This window comes from Schistocerca cancellata, chromosome 11 (assembly GCF_023864275.1).
Source record: "Schistocerca cancellata isolate TAMUIC-IGC-003103 chromosome 11, iqSchCanc2.1, whole genome shotgun sequence".
NCBI classification, from domain to species: Eukaryota; Metazoa; Arthropoda; class Insecta; order Orthoptera; family Acrididae; genus Schistocerca; species Schistocerca cancellata.
The window spans coordinates 43,644,243-43,661,882 of record NC_064636.1 but is presented as its reverse complement, the minus strand read 5'-3'; the positions used below and the strand labels follow the sequence as shown (position 1 = coordinate 43,661,882).

Below are 17,640 nucleotides of genomic sequence, written 5' to 3'. Positions count from 1 at the left end.
ACGCTAATCTCTAACAAAACCATATTTATGTACTTCTTTTGTTTCAGTCAACAATTTATTACCATTTGTAATGGTGAAAAAAATCCTGATAATTGTTCCTACAAGTTACCACTTATGCATTCACCCTTGAATGAATTGTTTTGATGGATGCTGACCATGGATATTTCATTTCTCATCTTTCTAGATAAACATATAGCCATTTAATTATAAATTAGATATTATTATTATCATGAATTGTATTATTATTATTATTCTTATGAATTAGTTATTATTGGTATTATGAATTATTAGACATTATTACTTTCATGTTATATGAATTAAAGTACTAATCATATTTGTACAAAAAATGTCAAATGTTGAGCATTGTCTGGGCTTAATTGCAGTTGGTTCGCGGCTGCAGTTATTACCAGCTCATTGAAATAAAGCACTGTTCATTGTTGTTGCGACTTTTCACATCTGATTGTGTTGTCTAGTAATAAATTGACTCTATTACTTAATTTACTTCGATAATTAGCTTATGCTACAGTTTAAATAAGGCACATTCAAACTTAAATGCATTGTCCAATAAAAAAAGGGATGTAACTTAATTTTATCCATTGCTGTCTTGTTTCTTCTATGATGGAATTACTTTCATAATAATGTGATGTACCATACTATGATTCCAACAAACGTAGACAAATTCGTATTTCAAAATACTGATCAGCGGGATAAAAGCCTAAAAATCATATTTTGCCAAATTAATTACATGAATGCAATAAATGAACTGGAAAATATCGAATACAGTTATTTAGTATCCTGTACACCGTTCATGAAAGATATTTTTTTAATTCTAAAATACAGGAAACCCCTTACTGTATTGGATGATTGGCAGTAACAATCACCATCATCTTCCACATCAACTTTATCCTCATCAACAGCGCTGTCATCATCACCACTACTAACATCACCACTATCATCACTGACTGTTATCACCATCATGAAAGTCACTGTCATCATCAACACTTCTGTGTCCTACCTACATCTCAATTCCCAATCTGTGTCACCTGGACTGACTCCATGAAATGTGAAAGTGGGACATCCTTTGATAACATGATTAACACAGCAAGAATCAGTCATGGCATACAAATGTCTGGGAGTTGCAATATGTAAAAATGGTTCAAATGGTTCTGAGCACTATGGGACTCAACTTCCGGGGTCATTAATCCCCTAGAACTTAGAACTAGTTAAACCTAACTAACCTAAGGACATCACACACATCCATGCCCGAGGCAGGATTCGAACCTGCGACCGTAGTGGTCTTGCGGTTCCAGACTGCAGCGCCTTTAACCGCACGGCCACTTCAGCCGGCCAATATGTAAAAGTGTGAAGTATGAAGAGGAACAACCACATAGTCTCAGCTGCAAATAAAGCAAGTGGCAGACAGCCTACAGCTCATTAGGAGGACACTGGGAAACTACAGCTTGTCTACAACAGATCCCTTCCTCCTATGTTAACAGAAATGTGACGTTTTAGTTGCAACAAAAGTTGTAGAAAGCATTTAGTACATAAATGCTGAAAAATATTAACTTTGAGAGAGTTTATACAAAATGTTCACTTGTGACGTATCCAGACAGTCCAGAGTGCAAGAATCACTTTTGGGAAACAGGAGGGTGTGCAGGCCATGGACGGAACAGCCTTCTAGATTAATTATGAAAACTGGAGAGCCGGCCGGCCTGAATGTGGTTTTTAGGAGGTTTCCCACATGCAGTTAGGTGAATACTGGGCTGACACTCATGTTTCACCTCAGATACAAATACACAAACACTTGAGAAAATGTTATCACACTAGCACATAAGATCTACATAAGACAGACAGATGGTGTGCACGAATCCCTGCCTGGGGGGAGGGGAAGGGGGTACCAGTCTCAGGAATGGCACTAGTCACTAAATACCATTGTTGTTGTTGTTGTTGTTGTTGTTGTTGTGGTCTTCAGTCCTGAAACTGGTTTGATGCAGCTCTCCATGCTACTCTATCCTGTGCAAGCTTCTTCATCTCCCAGTACCTACTGCAATCTACATCCTTCTGAATCTGCTTAGTGTATTCATCTCTTGGTCTCCCTCTACGATTTTTACCCTCCACGCTGCCCTCCAGTACTAAATTGGTGATCCCTCGATGCCTCAGAAAATGTCCTACTAACCGATTCCTTCTCCTACTCAAAGTTGTGCCACAAACTTCTCTTCTCCCCAATTCTATTCAGTACCTCCTCATTAGTTATGTGATCTACCCATCTAATCTTCAGCATTCTTCTGTAGCACCAAATTTCGAAAACTTCTATTCTCTTCTTGTCCAAACTATTTATCGTCTATGTTTCGCTTCCATACATGGCTACACTCCATACAAATACTTTCAGAAACGACTTCCTGACACTTAAATCTATACTCGATGTTAACAAATTTCTCTTCTTCAGAAATGCTTTCCTTGCCATTGCCAGTCTACATTTTATATCCTCTCTACTTCAACCATCATCAGTTATTTTGCTCCCCAAATAGCAAAACTCCTTTACTACTTTAAGTGTCTCATTTCCTAATCTAATTCCCTCAGCATCACCCGACTTAATTCGACTACATTCCATTATCCTCGTTTTGCTTTTGTTGATTGTCATCTTATATTCTCCTTTCAAGACACTGTCCATTCCGTTTAACTGCTCTTCCAAGTCCTTTGCTGTCTCTGACAGAATTACAATGTCATCGGCGAACCTCAAAGTTTTTATTTCTTCTCCGTGGATTTTAATACCTACTCCGGATTTTTCTTTTGTTTCCTTTACTTCTTGCTCAATATACAGATTGAATAACATCGGGGAGAGGCTACAACCCTGTCTCACTCCCTTCCCAACCACTGCTTCCCTTTCATGCCCCTCAACTCTTATAACAGCCATCTGGTTTCTGTACAAATTGTAAATAGCCTTTCGCTCCCTGTATTTTACCCCTGCCACCTCCAAAATTTGAAAGAGAGTATTCCAGTCAACATTGTCAAAAGCTTTCTCTAAGTCTACAAATTAACGCTGACAAAACTGATAAATAACAGTGTTGGCCCATAGAGAAATGGAAGACAAAAGAAAAAAAGAGAACAGCCATTCTCTTGTGAAAAATCTAACTTCTAGCTTTCTAGGACTAGTTTCAAGCAACATATCAGTATCATGAAGCTTACTGCCACCACAGGGGGATAAAAGGCAGTCTCACATAGTGATTGAGGTGGTATAGCGGTAACATGCTGGACTTGTATTTGAGTGGATAGTGTTTCAAATCCCTGCTGCCCATCAAGATCTTAGTTTTCAATGGTTTCCCTAAATAAGAAAATGCTGGGATGGCTCCCCTTGTAAAGGATATGGTCAGTTTACTTCCTCGCTTTTCCCAATCCCCATCTCTAATGGTCTGGCAGTTGACAGCATGTCAAACCGTGACCTGCCTTGTTTACACTCTCATTCTGGTAGTGTTTTACATGTAGTGCAATGGCAATATTCTGTGCTCACAATTTATTGGCTGACTGTTATGGCCGAGCGGTTCTAGGCACTTCAGTCTGATACTGGGCAACCGCTACGGTCGAAGGTTTGAATCCTGCCTCGGGCGTGGACATGTGTGACATCCTTAGGTTAGTTAGGTTTAAGTAGTTCTAAGTTCTAGGGGGACTGATGACCTCAGATGTTAAGTCCCATAGTCCCCTGAGCCATTTGAACAATTTACTGTTGTTCAGGGATTACGCACACAGCAACTGAATTAGATTTACTGGAAGAATGTATCAGTTAGTGGGATAAAATCAGTGTACATGAAACAACATTAAATGATATCAGTACAAAAACAGTTCAGAAACATTGAACCAGGTATGTAACACGTGTGTCAGGAGTAATGAATACATGTAGCAAACCATGACTCATATCTTGACTTCCTCACTTTCCGCAGAAGTTGGATTGGTCATTAGATCAACATTCATCTATCATTGAGGTCTCCACCTGTTATTACTATCACATCAAATCTTTCATTTTGCATTGACATTTGTGCTGTTATGTAATGTCCTGGCAGGCTAAAACTGTGCGTCAGACCAGGACTCGAACCCAGAGCCTTGTTTTTCACAGGAAATGCTCTTACTGGCTTACCTACTCAGGCACTGCTCTCAAGCTACACTTTCAGATTCAATCTTTGAGCTAAAACTTTGTTTAATTTTTCATTTCTGCTATCTAGAATTTACATCCTCAAGTCAAATTGATTAATCAACTGCATCACAACCATATAACAAAAATCAGTAATAATAAATAAAATAGACGTGAAGCTGGAAGGATGGTTTTATAACTTTTTTTATTCCACCGTCAATTCTGAGACGTACCTTCAAAGCTACCTTAGTACACATCTAATCGCTGTTAACCATTAATTTCTTAGATCACCAGTGAGGTGTCACTTGATGCAGTACTGTGGACATAGGGCATGTACACTTGAAATTTGGTTGACAGACCATTGTGATCTGAGAAATTAATACTTAACATGGATTAAATTGATGCTAAGGTAAAACTAAAAGTGAGACGTGGAGTCTCAAAATTGATCATGGAATACAAAAGTTACAAATCATCCTTGCAGCTTGGAGCTATTTTATTTATAATTTGTTATAATAAACAGTTGTGTCCCCTTCAGTTAACAATGATGGATGGTTAAGGCACAAAAAAAATTAAAAAAACTCTTAAGTAAATTATAAGAAGAGGTGAGGATCAGAACAGGAGTTAGACAAGGATGTCCCCTACCTCAATATTTATCTAATGTATTCATTGAGAAAACTATCTAGATATTGAAGGAGGACACAAAGGGAATAAAAGCCAATTGCAAAAGGATATATTACATCAGATTTTCTTTTGAGATCATTATAGTTGCAGTCAGTGAAAAATACAATAAAATAAAGTGCTGCAAGTACTATCAGACACTTGTAAACAATGGAGATTAAGAGTGAAGAAATGAGAAACGAAAGTAATGGTCATACAGAAAAACATGGAAGAAATGAAAACCAGTACAAAAACTGACGGCATTAGAACTTGATAAGGTGAAACAATTTTGTTGTTCAGTAGTACAATCACAGAGGACAATAGATACTTAATGGAAGACAAGAGTAGGGTTGCGCCAGGAAAACAAAACATTTTAATCAGCAAATATGTGAGTAGAGGTGTCCAGAAATGCTTTGCAAAATAATTTTTAAAGAGTAAACTGCTGTATGAAAGTGGGGAATCAATGGAGAGAGAAGATTATTAAAGGAAAATAGAATAAAAGAAAAATTTTTGAACATGTCATTATATACAACCCTTTCATCATTAACATTCTTGAATACAAAGTGTTTGAAATTAAGGAAGAGGCCAGCCTAGAAAGAAGTATGTGGCAGACATCAAGAAGAGCATAAGTTGTGACAATTACAAGGAACTAAAGTGAACAGCCAATGACAGAAGAGAGTGGTTGTACTGACAAGGCATATATATAATGTGTGTAAATTGAAATATTCTGATAAATTGTAGGAGGAGGAACAAATACTGTATTCCTTACATTTTATATATCTGGAGAGTTTCAGTTTCAATCGTGCCCATTCACCAGATGAAGGGTGTAGGTGACTGAGGTCAGAGCTGATCTAATATATCCTTGTATTGTCAAATAAGACATCAATCATACAATTACGTATTGCCAAACACAGCTTGTATTTACACAGGTACAACATATGTATGTTGGTGTGAATAATGCCTTATGCAGCTTGAAAGCTGACTACAGGTTAGTAAATAAATAAATAAAGATAGTATAGCCACTCATTTCATTATACAGACTGACTTGTACTGTGCAATGTCAGATATGCAAAGACCACCTGCTAGCACAAGAAGTATACATTAACGGACAGACACTAAATGTTTTTAAAATTTGTTGGGATTCAGCTGTATAAAAATTCAAATTGAGTGAACACACAAATGAACTAATCATGATGGTCCCTGCAGTGTGTTTTATCTTTATAAGCTTTGTGTTGACTAGACAAGACGGTTGGCTTATTCTGGATATTTACACTTCCTTTTTTCTTAAGGAATAACCTTCCAGGGCAGTGCAGCAACGGTTAATAAAGTTCTGAATGGGAGGCTCCATATGGTTCCCAACTCTATGTTTGACGTCTGTTTAAGACGGTGTTATTACTTAGGGAACATACACGTTGAAAGCACCGATGATGGCTGTTAATCAGTTGAAATCGATTTGCAAAATTAAATAAAGAAAACATAACCTTGCGACTGGTTGCTGCTTATTTGGTAATTTTAGGTTAATAAAGTATTTGTCCATCAGAAGTGAGAAGTAAGAATACTGTGTAAAACAGGTAACTGTACAGATGATTTTCATGGGTTTGCAGCCGGGTTCCATCGTCCTGACGACAACACGATATTTCGGCAGACCATCTGGCCGCCATCTTCAGGTCAGATTGAGTGCACAATCACGCCGGAACTGAAGAGGCCTCAGATTCGGCAGCTCCTTTATACCGCGGGTACTGGCTGTTGCGTGTGCACGAGCAACGGAAGAGCTGCCCTCTGTGCGGCGAAGAATTGCAGCAGCGCCAGTGGTGAAAACTGTCAAAAGCGAGGAATCGCAAAATTAAAATGCAGCCGGTCGGAAACCAGACCGTTGTTGTTTTATCTGTAATAAAATAGGATTCCACGTCTTACTTAAAGGAAAACCTTTATCTCTATTAATAATATCATCAGACAGACGTATTTCAATTCATTCTTTCAATATACAATCCCAGTAACGGGAAGCCGAGGCAATAATTTGCGTCTCATTATACGACATATTGTGCCCTTCATTAAGAGAGTGTTCAGCAACGGCTGATTTTTCCAGCTGGAGCAGACGTGTATGCCGTTGATGTTCCACACATCGATCTTGAACTGTACAAACGGTCTGTCCAATGTAGGCCAGTGACAGGGAATCTTGTATACCCCAGGCTTCCTCAGTCCCAAATCATCTTTAACCGATCCAAGAAGGGATCTAGTTTTGGCCAAAGGCATAAGGACGCTTTTAATATCATATTTCCTGCGGATTCTTGAAATTTTCGAAGAAATACTTCCCACAAAGTGTAAAAAAGTAACTGATTTGGAAGTGTCCACCGTTGGTTCTCGTGGAGGTCCAAATTGAAAAGCACGAGTAATACCCATTCTGCCTGAAAACAAACTTAAGGTGATCTAACTCCTGTTTCAAGTTATCGGAATCCGAAACAGCATAAGCCCTCTTGACCAGTGTGCGTAAAACTCCCAAGCGTTGATGTTGTGGATGACAACTTGTGGCATGGAGGTAGCGGTCCGTATGTGTAGGTTTTCGGTATACACTGTGTCCCAAAGTCCCATTTTCTTTCTTATGTACTGACATCCAAAAAAGGTAATTTGCCATCTTTTTCAATTTCCATCATAAACTTGATTCGTGGACGAAGGCAGTAAAAGTGATCTAAAAATCAATGAAGAGATTCCATTCCATGTGGCCAAATGCGGTATAAAGGAGCCGCCGAATCTGAGGTCTCTTCAGTTCCTGCATGATTGTGCACTCAATCTCACCTGAAGATGGCGGCCAGATGGTCCGCCGAAATATCGTGTTGTCGTCAGGACGATGCTGGTTGCTGGTCGTTTAGAGGAAGGAGACCAGACAGCGAGGTCATCAGTCTCATCGGATTAGGGAAGGTCAGGGAAGGATGTCGGCCATGCCCTTTGAAAGGAACCATCCCGGCATTTGCCTAGAGCGATTTAGGGAAATCACGGAAAACCTAAATCAGGATGGCCAGACGCGGGATTGAACCGTCGTCCTCCCGAATGCGAGTCCAGTGTCTAACCACTGCGCCACCTCGCTCGGTCAGGACGATGGAACCCGGCTGCAAACCCATGAAAATCATCAGTATTTGATACGCCGGGAAAATCTGCGTTATCACAGGTAACTGTACATCTTGCAGAAGCTTTTTTAAAGATCTCGGTTTTCTTACACCCACTTCCAAATATGTTTGGTTCTTAATGGATTCTGCTGCTGCTAATGACAATCTTTTCAACTGAACTGTGATATACAGGGCGGTTACAATTAATCTTTCACTACTTGTCTCAGTGTAAATGGAAAACACTACTTTACAGCAATGATGCTCACAATGTGCACTGCAGGATTTGTGCTGTTAATAGTATTAGTGTCATGAATTAGAATGAAATTTTCACTCTGCTGCAGAGTGTGCACTGATATGAAACTTCCTGGCAGATTAAAACTGTGTGCCGGACCGAGACTCGAACTCGGGACCTTTGCCTTTCGCGGGCAAGTGCTCTACCGACTGAGCTACCCGAGCAGGACTCACGCAGTCCGCCGCTCGTGGTCTCGCGGTAGCGTTCTCGCTTCCCGAGCACGGGGTCCCGGGTTCGATTCCCGGCGGGGTCAGGGATTTTCACCTGCCTCGAGATGACTGGGTGTTTGTGTTGTCCTCATCATTTCATCATCATCCAGGACAGTGGCGAAATTGGACTGAGCAAAGATTGGGTAATTGTACGGGCGCTGATAACCACGCAGTTGAGCGCCCCACAAACCAAACATCATCATCATCACAGGACTCACGCCCGTCCTCACAGCTTTAATTCTGCCAGTCATAAGGCACTGGTAATGCTATGGCGATGTACGGTTGAAACACAAGTGTCAGGGTGTATTACAGTCAACATGTGCATGGACAAGGAGAGCAAGGGTTTACTCGTAAAGCTGTTTTATCAAAACTGCAGCAGTAGCGCTCCTGCTCTTCATGAGTATCTACACATTAAAAGAATATGGCGAGTTATTGTTTCCACATTAGGGTTGAAAAACATGATTCGGAAATTGCAATTAACTGGCAATTTGGAAATTGCTCCTGGGAGAAGCCGACGTCCAACTGCGCCACAAATTCTTGAAGAAGTTAGTGTTGCCACGGCTGAGAATGCTGGATGCAATGTGCAATCTTCGAGCAGAGCTTGAATGTGTCAGAAAAGCTGGACATTCCGTGGTCCACCATTTGAAAAGTACTGTGAAAAATTGTGAAATGGTACCTCTAGTGCGGTTCCAGGCTGTTGTGGATTCAAATGATCATCACAATGAGCAACATTTATAAATTGGTACATAAACATGGTACACAATTAACAAATGTTACGCTCTCACTCGAAAATTACAGTGTGTTTCTTTCATTGGTTTATTCATTATTTCTCTTCGACATGTCCTTACAAATGTTTCCACAGAGTTAAATTGCCCTGCAATCAATGATTTTTCATGGAGGCTCTCGCAAGCAGTGCAAATTTAATTGACTGCCTTGTACACAATCATAAAGCAAGGCAAAAATAATTTTTGTGTAAACTTTGCCTGGGTTCAGAATGCATTTATGTACTCTGGTAATCAGGCATTCTACGAGCTCCCATTCAAAAGAAAGCAAGAAGTGGGAATCCCTAAACTTTGAAATAAGATTAAAAGATACATCATTGGCAATTCCTTCACAAATTTTCTGATTATTTAGATTCAGAAACCAAAAATTCATATTAGCTACATGGTAGGTAGCAGAATTCATTGTAAAACTACATGACAAATAATAATGCACTATAAACAGGACCCCATATTTACATATGTAGGTAAATACTTTCTTTGAGACACCCCATGGCAAATAAGTAAATATTATGATAACAGTAGAAGTTAGACATCAAATATATAGTGAAACTCAAGAGGTAGGAGGTTTTCTTCAAAGTAGTAAATTTTATGCAAATTTACTAGCTTATGTTTATTTCCCACAAGTGTTAGTAGTATTAAGCAGTAGAGTGAAAGTTTGATGTTAAAATAGTGTAAAGATTACGTTTATATTACTTCCTTGTCTTTTGTTAATGTGTACCTTGACTCGCTCCACATCCCTGAAGGTTCTCGTTCTTCATGGAATCTATGGAACATGATGAATGAATAGTATATTGGGGTGAAAGATCCTACTGCATTGCCACTCCACTGGGAGTGGCATGTGGGGGTGCATTCAGACTGCTTTGCTCTGGTGTGAGAATAAACCAGCTTGAGCCATATTTGACCAATCTTAATGATGGGAGGAGGGGGTGGGGAGACAGTGTTATCACTCAATATGGAGATTGATACAAGGGCAACACATTATTCATATCTATGCTGTTGCCATGAAATAAATTATTTGCTTCTGCTAAACTGGTAATACATATGCATACACTAAAAACAATGAGGGGAAACTTCCACTGTACAATGAAATAACAACACCTTTCCACTTGATAAATTGAATGTAACTGTTGGATTACTGCCTAGGCTACAAAGGTTAGAAAAAACACAGGTCAACTACAATCTCTAATTCATACAACAAAGGGTATTTAAGAATAAATAAAAATATTCACAATTGTATATATTTCAGAGGTCACCATTACTGAATCAGGGTTCGATTTAATAGAATAAGTATGAATATTTGAGAAAATGAAAAGTTCTCAGAAGAAGCATCTAATTGCACATGGTGAAGGTAATGTTCCTATAACGCCTTAATCTGACAATGGCTTGCAGTCTAGTTAATGGAACAATAAATCATATCAAAATACAAGAAAAATCAACTCATTGCATATTATACTCAGATATATTGCCAAATAAGGATACATAGCATATGTGCTCACAGAAAACTCTCTTGATAATTTAAGGCTGAGTAAGATGTTCAAAATGGTAAGAAGATTGGGGTGGAAGAACACAGATACATGAATAACATACGTCACAAACAAAGTAGGCATAATAACAAGCAGACAGTTAAGAAAAACAAGTTCATGTTAAGAAGGGAGTATGTCAGAGTTACAGCTTATCACATCTATTGTTCAACTTGTATATAAAGCAACCATAAACAAATGAACAAATTTAAGCATGTGAAGAAAAGTTGAGGGGCACAGATAGCTTAACACATGTGGATGAATGTAAGAGAAGCTTAGGAGACCTGTTAAAAGGACTGGACAGCATAATTAGAACAGAATATGGCTTGATGATATTCTTGTCAGGTCTGCAGCAGGATCATACGATTAACTAGATACAGTATTTCAGCACTCCATCTGGCTGCCATCTTCAGGTGAGAATGCTGTTTGCTAACCTTGCTGGAAGCAATTCATACCTTGAACAACCCCCCTTTTATATAATTCAGAAGCCCAACAACATGTGTTCCAGAAATAATTGTTGCTGGCACCTAATGCGAGTGAAGGTACAGTGCCCCAGTGGTTAAAGCTAGCAGAAGTGATCAATAGCTGTCAGGTACACTTGTGATTAAATTCTGCAGGCCGAGTCTAAGATTGTCATTTTTCAGTGTCAGATAAGACAAGATTTCAAATGGTACTTAAGGGATAACTATTGGCTGCCAGTCTAATTTTGATTGTTTTCCGTAAGACTCAGTCTCAATAGTGAGATGCAGGGCCACCTACACTGAGGTGGGAGGGGGGGGGGCGGGGGGGGGGGGGGGGAAATCACAGCACCAAGAAGGAGTTGTGCGAGATAAACAAAAGTTGGTAGATGTGTTTCTACACCTGAATGAAATATGATCTCTATTTAAATTTCATGCCAGTCACATAAGAATGACGCTTGTAGAGCTACTATGACGATGCAAATAAGGTTTCTTTAAATACACACACTAATACATGCACTTGTGTCGAGCATTCCACATCTGAGATGGTGTAAGCTCTCCTGGCCATATGTTTCCACTGTGAACTTTTTGCTGAGGTGAAGGCAATTAAAGGAATCCAGGAAATAGTTAATAATATCTATTCCCTACAGCCACAGCAAAACAGTTGTTCTTACATCTCTCTACAGGGTTGTTGTTGTTGTTGTTGTTGTTGTTGTCTTCAGTCCTGAGACTGGTTTGATGCAGCTATCCATGCTACTCTATCCTGTGCAGGCTTCTTCATCTCCCAGTACCCACTGCAGCCTACATCCTTCTGAATCTGCTTAGCGTATTCATCTCTTGGTCTCCCTCTACGATTTTTACCCTCCACGCTGCCCTCCAATGCTAAATTGGTGATCCCTCGATGCCTCAGAACATGTCCAACCAATCGATCCCTTCTTCTAGTCAAGATGTGTCACAAACTCCTCTTCTCCCCAATTCTATTCAGTACCTCCTCATTAGTTATGTGATCTACCCTTCTAATCTTCGGGATTCTTCTGTAGCACCACATTTCAAAAGCTTCTATTCTCTTCTTGTCCAAACTATTTATCTCCATGTTTCACTTCCATACATGGCTACACTAAATGAGTTTCTGACACTTAAATCTATACTCGATGTTAACAAATTTCTCTTCTTCAGAAACGCTTTCCACTACAGGGACTGTGTCTTAAAGGGAAAAAGTGATATTAGACTGACGGACGAGATTATAAATAGACTCAAGCATTACCAATTCTGCAGGCCGAGTTTAAGACTGTCATTTAGAATCCTGTTTTATCTGATATAATAAAATGAAAGCCTTTGACTGAGTCGGCAGAATGTATTGACAGAGGTACTCGACAGCATTTGATTGTTTCTGGCAGCTTTCACCACTGGGCTGGTGTATCTTCACTTGTGATACGTGGCAGCTGCTATTATTTCTGGCACACACCCTCTTGGGCTTCCGCAGTGTATATGAAGTCCGCCACTCACAGTATGAATGTTCTGGTGAGATTAATGAGCGGCATTCTCAACTGAAGATGGTGGTCAGACAGACCACTGAAATATTGTGTCTGAGACGACTGTATGATTCAGGTGCAGACCTGACAAGATTATCATCAGTCTATGCAGGTTGGAGAAAAATTGTGTCACAAAATTTTAGCACTGGATAGCTGATGCCTGTAGGAACCAAAATTACTAGGAACCAAAATTACTTATGTTGTGTAGACTGACAATGCACCATTTTTAAACTACAGAAACATGGCCCCACACACTCCAATTGGCGGTGGAATTGCCCTGTTGCCATTTGTCGGTTGTCGGGCAGTGCTACAATTGTCGATTCACACATACAAATGTGCCTCACCCCGCCACTGCCCCAACACGATACGCGTACATGTCGAATAGGTCTTGCTGTTTGTTTTCACCTCATGTCAAAGTTATTCACAAGTAAGCTTCACTTTGGAGCACACACAAATCGCCAGCAATTTAGTCATACAGTAAGCATGGCGGCACATTATTCGTTTGAAGAACAACGAGATATTGTTTTCGTTTATGGACTAGCTGATGGTAATGCCCCAGAGTGGAAGGGTGAAGCGCTATTTATTTATTATTTATTTATTTATTTATTTTATTTATCCATCCGTTGACAATAAATATTGTATGGATGTTGTCAAGGTACATGCAAGCCATTTCAAAGAAATGGGACACACACAATATATACGTAAAAAAGTACAAAACAAAATAATAAATGAAGTTAATAATAATACAATGAAGTTAATAATAATACAATGAAACTAATATATCCTATATACATCCCAGCTTGTTATTTTAAATGCATAGTCATAGCAAGAGCTCAGATGGCAACCCAGTTCTAAGCAAAGAAGGGAAGGCAGAAAGGTGGAAGGAGTATATAGAGGGTTTATACAAGGGCGATGTACTTGAGGACAATATTATGGAAATGGAAGAGGATGTAGATGAAGACGAAATGGGAGATAAGATACTGCATGAAGAGTTTGACAGAGCACTGAAAGACCTGAGTCAAAACAAAGCCCCGGGAGTAGACAACATTCCATTTGAACTACTGATGGCCTCGGGAGAGCCAGTCATGACAAAACTCTACCATCTGGTGAGCATGATGTATGAGACAGGTGAAATACCCTCAGACTTCAAGAAGAATATAATAATTCCAATCCCAAAGAAAGCAGGTGTTGACAGATGTGAAAATTACCGAACTATCAGTTTAATAAGTCACAGCTGCAAAATACTAACGCGAATTCTTTACAGACGAATGGAAAAACTGGTAGAAGCCGACCTCGGGGAAGATCAGTTTGGATTCCGTAGAAATGTTGGAACACGTGAGGCAATACTGACCTTACGACTTATCTTAGAAGAAAGATTAAGAAAAGGCAAACCTACGTTTCTAGCATTTGTAGACTTAGAGAAAGCTTTTGACAATGTTAACTGGAATACTCTCTTTCAAATTCTGAAGGTGGCAGGGGTAAAATGCAGGGAGCGAAAGGCTATTTACAGTTTGTACAGAAACCAGATGGCAGTTATAAGAGTCGAGGGGCATGAAAGGGAAGCAGTGGTTGGGAAAGGAGTAAGACAGGGTTGTAGCCTCTCACCGATGTTATTCAATCTGTATATTGAGCAAGCAGTAAAGGAAACAAAAAAAAAATTCGGAGTAGGTATTAAAATTCATGGAGAAGAAGTAAAAACTTTGAGGTTCGCCGATGACATTGTAATTCTGTCAGAGACAGCAAAGGACTTGGAAGAGCAGTTGAACGGAATGGACAGTGTCTTGAAAGGAGGATATAAGATGAACATCAACAAAAGCAAAACGAGGATAATGGAATGTAGTCAAATTAAGTCGGGTGATGCTGAGGGAATTAGATTAGGAAATGAGACACTTAAAGTAGTAAAGGAGTTTTGCTATTTAGGGAGTAAAATAACCGATGATGGTCGAAGTAGAGAGGATATAAAATGTAGACTGGCAATGGCAAGGAAAGCGTTTCTCAAGAAGAGGAATTTGTTAACATCCAGTATAGATTTAAGTGTCAGGAAGTCGTTTCTGAAAGTATTTGTACGGAGTGTAGCCATGTATGGAAGTGAAACATGGACGATAACTAGTTTGGACAAGAAGAGAATAGAAGCTTTCGAAATGTGGTGCTACAGAAGAATGCTGAAGATAAGGTGGGTAGATCACGTAACTAATGAGGAGGTATTGAATAGGATTGGGGAGAAGAGAAGTTTGTGGCACAACTTGACTAGAAGAAGGGATCGGTTGGTAGGACATGTTTTGAGGCATCAAGGGATCACAAATTTAGCATTGGAGGGCAGTGTGGAGGGTAAAAATCGTAGAGGGAGACCAAGAGATGAATACACTAAGCAGATTCAGAAGGATGTAGGTTGCAGTAGATACTGGGAGATGAAGAAGCTTGCACAGGATAGAGTAGCATGGAGAGCTGCATCAAACCAGTCTCAGGACTGAAGACCACAACAACAACAGTCTGTTTTTCATAAGGCTTTAGTTTTGTCCTCCCTAAACGGCAAGTCCTTATATACACAACACTGCTTAAGTATATATTTACATCACACAACAGCTGTCCTTTAAGTATGTAAATGTAATGAATGATTAGGTACAGATAGCGTATTTTCCATTTTGCCTTTATAAATATCATCAGAAAAAATTTATTGACCTACATAGTCATTTACAGAATAAAAACATTGTTCTACTAGAAATTTTTTAAATTCTGTTTTAAATTTGTTATCATCTTCTAACTGCCTGATGTTGACTGGCAGTGCATTGTACAGTTTTGCACCGATATGGCTCACATGCCTTTGTGTATTCGTTCTTTTTGTTCGCCGGGTATGGAGTGCTGCGCTATTACGGGTATTGTAGTTATAGAAGTCGGCATTTGTTTGAAAATCTGCAATGTGGGTCCTGACATACAATACACATTTGCATATGTATAATGATGGTATAGTAAGTATTCTAAGCTTTTTGAATATGGTTTTGCAGTGTGTCTGTGGGTGACTGAGTAATTATTCGGATGGCCCTCTTCTGCAACAAAAACATTTGTTTTAGGCGCCCTGTTGTGGAGCCCCAAAATATTATTCCGTATGTGGCAAGAGATTGAAAATAGCTACCATCGAGTGTGCGGGCCACCTGGGATACATCACAATCTCCGGCAAGCAAAAGCATTTGCTCTTGTGCATTGTCCAGAGCATCCGGCAAGAGGGCAGTCCCGTGGCCAATTGGAGCACGTGCCGCCAAGTTTCCGTAGTTTAAAAATCGTGCATTGTTGACCTATACGACATTATTAATTTTGGCTCCTACTGGCATCAGCTATCCAGGGTCACAATTTCATGACACAATTTTTCTCCACCATGTATAGTATGACTTTCAAGCCTAGGCAACAGGAGACAATGACCACATTTGTGGGAATCGTGCTTATATGAGTATGTACGTGAGTTTTCTACTTTTGAAAGACTTTGCCTGAAAGCCGAAAAATGTCTAGCATTTCCAGTGTGCTTGTCTGTACTTAGTGCCTCATCCATGTGGTGAGCAGCACTCTATCCTCTCCATATTGTTGTAATCCCAACCTCAACTTTAGAAATACAGGTACAAAAAAGGTAAAAGAAGGAATACTTCAGTTTACCATAAAGATGACACGTTAAGTTGCAGACAGGCACAATTAAAAGACACTTACACATAAACTTTTGGCCACAGCCTTTGTCAGAATAAGAAAGAGAACACATACCATTCATTCACTGAAGCAAGCACACTTCACACACACATGACCACCAACTCAGGCAGCATGGACCAGAATACATTTTGGTCCATGCTGCTTGAGTTGGTGGTCACGTGTGCTCGAAGCGCACTTACTCGTGTGAATGAACTGTGTGCATTTCTCTTTCCTGTTCTGAGGAAGGCTGGGGCTGAAAGCCTATGTGTAAGTGTCTTCTAATTGTGCCTTTCTTCTGCAACTTCTTTACAATAAGTAGCAATCTGTTTTTCTCTACACTGTTAATATTTTGAACCCTGAGTTTCCATTGTTTAATACTTCAATTGACTGATGAAAGAATAAAGTACAAAATTGTTGAGGGCAAAACAGGAAAACAGCAATATAAGTAAATTGGGAATGAAATAAATAGGAAATACAAGAAAACCAAGCCAAAATTAGTGCAAGGAAAATGAGAAGTAGTTGAAAAAGTAAAGGTCTTCAGGAGGACTGACTCAAGACACAGAAGTCAAAAGCTATGGTAGCAACATTAAGAGTGCGATAGGAATTTCAATGTTAAAAACAGAGGAGAAACTGAATAGGTGGAAAGTGTACATTAAAGACCTCTACAACGTGCACCATTTGTCTGATGACATAGTAGAAGAGGAAACTGGAGTTAAATTGTGAAACTAGTATTAGAGTCAGAACTTAAGACAGCTTTAGAAAACTTGCAAATGAATAAGGTGGAAGGCACAGGTAACATCCCTTCAGAATTTCTAATATAACTGGGGGGAGTGGCAACCAAATGATTATTCAAATATGTATGTAGAATTTATTAGCCTGGAGACATACCACTACACTTTCAGAAAAATATCATCCACACGATCCTGAAGATGACAAGGGCAGGTAAGTGTGAAAACTATCAAAATTGAGGATACGGTTGATGATAAGTTTGGCTTTAGGAAAGGTAAAAGTACCAGAGAGGTAGTTCTGATGTTGCACTTGTTGTTGTTGTGCTCTTCAGTCCTGAGACTGGTTTGATGCAGCTCTCCATGCTACTCTATCCTGTGCAAGCTTCTTCATCTCCCAGTACCTACTGCATCCTACATCCTTCTGAATCTGCTTGGTGTATTCATCTTTGGTCTCCCTCTACGATTTTTACTCTCCACGCTGCCCTCCAATACTAAATTGGTGATCCCTTGATGCCTCAGAACACGTCCTACAAACCGGTCTCTTCTTTTTGACAAGCTGTGCCACAAAC

General features: G+C 39.6%; 1 protein-coding gene across 4 annotated transcripts in view; it reads right to left on the bottom strand.

Moving 5' to 3' along the window:
- LOC126108513 (coiled-coil domain-containing protein CG32809-like) overlaps positions 1–17,640 on the bottom strand; it is a 626,816-nt gene that overhangs the window by 195,787 nt on the left and 413,389 nt on the right. The gene's annotated exons all lie outside the window — the stretch shown is intronic.